Source organism: Arachis duranensis, chromosome 8 (genome assembly GCF_000817695.3).
Source record: "Arachis duranensis cultivar V14167 chromosome 8, aradu.V14167.gnm2.J7QH, whole genome shotgun sequence".
Lineage (NCBI taxonomy): Eukaryota > Viridiplantae > Streptophyta > Magnoliopsida > Fabales > Fabaceae > Arachis > Arachis duranensis.
Window position 1 is genome coordinate 41,400,890 of NC_029779.3, and position 2,848 is coordinate 41,403,737.

The following is a 2,848-nucleotide window of genomic DNA, read 5'->3' on the forward strand; positions in this document are numbered from 1 at the left end:
AAGTTTTTATTCAATTTCATTTTATATATAAATTACATAATTCAGTTGATTGAATTTAAATATTTCCATACATTAGTCACCAAAAAAAAATATTTTCATACATTAATATTCACCGTTTTGCACCAACTGAACAAGTTTAAGGTTATCAGGTAACTAGTTAGATGTTTAAATAGTTCTTTTTAGACTCTTATAAATAATCTTTGGCCTGAAAATATGGGAGAGAAAAAAAATTTTTAATTTTATTTTCTGTGTCTAAACAATAAAATTTGGTGTCAAAAAATATTCAACAATTTGGGTGACTTGCTGTGTACCATTACGGATATGACTCCTTCTCTTTGCAACCAAATGCTTGAGGTGCAGGAGAGTATGTTGGACTTTATTCGAGCATATCATTTGGTATGATGACTTGGCTCATTTTAAACATGTCCGCTTAACTTTTATGAAAAATATTTGTTATTGAAAATGATTTTTTTTATCAATTTATGAGTTAATTTATGACTCTTCTGATTTACTTACATTACAAAGCAATATTTGACATTTTTATTTAACTTTGTACTTGTTCATTTTATCCGATAGTTAATAACCTTCAATTGTGCTATTGTCTCTTGCTACATATTTATAGGAGATCAATTTTTTTTAATGTTGCTCAAATAAATTCATACAATGATTCTTAATTATTTTGGAAATTAGAAAGTGCAGGCAAGAGGAGACCACCACCACAATGTTTGCATTATACCTGTCTCGGCACATGGTACAAATCCTGCCAGTGCTACCATGTGTGGCATAAAAATTGTTTTTGTGGGAACCGACGCCAAGGGTAACATTAACATTGCAGAGTTGAGGAAGACCGCAGAAACTCACAAGGACAACTTATCAGCACTTATGGTAAAATCCTTGAGGATGCAGGTGTTGGAGCACTTCTTTCAAATTTTGGAATTACTGAAACATCAGCTTCTTTACTCGTAAATGTCATTATAACATTTTCTATGCTCACTTGCATTGCTCTTTCCAAAAACTTATGGATATTTCAGGCAGGAGGTAAGTTTAGCTACAATATTAAAATTTATTATGTAGTTTAAATTTGCTTTAGCCTTTTCTTGTTGTTCAAGATATTCTTTCGTAAAGTGTATTATAAGTTATAATCATATCTTTCTATAGTCTTATTCGATAACACTGTTCTAAGTCACAAAATACAAAGATACTGAGATAGTAGAGAGATAGTAAAAATTTGTATCTACCGTATCCATATTTTGGATGAATATAAATTTCGTCGATCTTCTTCGATCAGTTTGTGTCTTTAGATCTCTGTATTTTTATTCAGAAACTGACCTCCAATTACATTCTTATATGCAATTTACGGACAAATAATGCATCGTTGTTCTAAATGGGAATAATTATTTGTGAAATGCAGGGCACTATTGCTCAACACAATTCCCATCTTGATAGTGTCTCTAACAGTACTAGTACAAAGGGATTCATTACCCATGAGTTCTATTGTGAATGCACCAGTAACAGCAACATGTGTCATTGTCTATGAGAGCATATTTTGCATGAGATTTGGTGTGATTCCCAACATTATTTGTGCAGAGATTTTTCCAACAAGTGTGAAAGGAATATGCATCTCAATTTGTGCACTCACATTTTGGATCAGCACATTAATGATCAAATCTTCATTCCCATTCTTGCTGCATCAAATTGGACTCAATGGTGTCTTTCATTGTTTGTTTGTGGTTGCATCATTTCTTGGGTGTTTGTTTACGTGAAAGTTCCTAAGACAAAGGGCATGCCATTAGAAGTCATCATCGAGTTCTTTGCCATTGGTGCTAAGCCTGGAGCTGATCCTGCCACCATGGCAAGCTAAAAAGCTCGACGATCGTCGTCTTATTTGGTAACTGTCTCAGAACAAAGATAGAGACATTGGAAGACACAACACAACTATTTCGAGAAAAAAAATAAACAAAATGTCTCTGTCTTTGCTTAACCCAAAATGGGACAATAAAAGAGTTTATAAAGATAAATTTTCTATTTGTGTCTGAGATCATTGGCAAACAGAACATTCATAATATTATCATTATTGTAATCACAAGGAATTGAAGCAGCAGTAGATTGATATAGTTCGAGTCTTTAGTTGATTTTGATTCCAATTCCTATTGAGAGTTGAAGATCTCATTGGTGAAATGGAAATATTGGAACCTTTTGCTGGTACAGTTAAGATTGTGTCTTTATTTCCCTATACTTTTAAAAATAGAAATTACAATACAAATACTTAAACAACTTTTAAGTGTTATGGATTGATAATATTCTAATCAAATTCTTGCACTTAAAACATTTGTAAGTAATAGATGATTGGGTTAAACTTTATTACTCTTATTATAGTATACGATTAAATATCTATTAAAAAATCTAATATTAAACATACATACAAATAATATAAGTAACAAAATTTTTAAGCTTTCTTTGGTTGGAGATAAGTAAAAAAGTAATAGAGGAGAGAGAAGAGAAGTTGCAAATTTTTATGTGTAATTCGCTGAACTATGGTTTTGAAAAATTTTTCAAGCTTGGGACAATTTTTCAGGGTTCTAGTTGAGAGGGAGATTTGAGAAAATTAGAGTAAATTTGGAGTGATTTGAAAATTTTTTATCTATTGTTTAAATTTAATTATTAATTATATCTAAATAATTAGTTTAAGAATGCTGCCATCTCAGTAAAATATAGTGGTCACTTTAGCAGTAAGGACTATTTTATTAATAACAAAAGTCAGATACCATTTTGTCAACGTTAGAATTTTTAAGTATCGATTTGGTATTTACGTCTTAATAAAATTCTCTATCTTTGATTAAAAATAAAA

General features: G+C 30.7%; 1 pseudogene; it reads left to right on the forward strand.

The window, feature by feature from the left end:
* The first annotated feature begins 321 nt into the window (after nucleotides 1-321).
* Nucleotides 322-1,861, forward strand: LOC107462712 (monosaccharide-sensing protein 2-like; annotated as a pseudogene).
* Nucleotides 1,862-2,848: the final 987 nt, after the last annotated feature.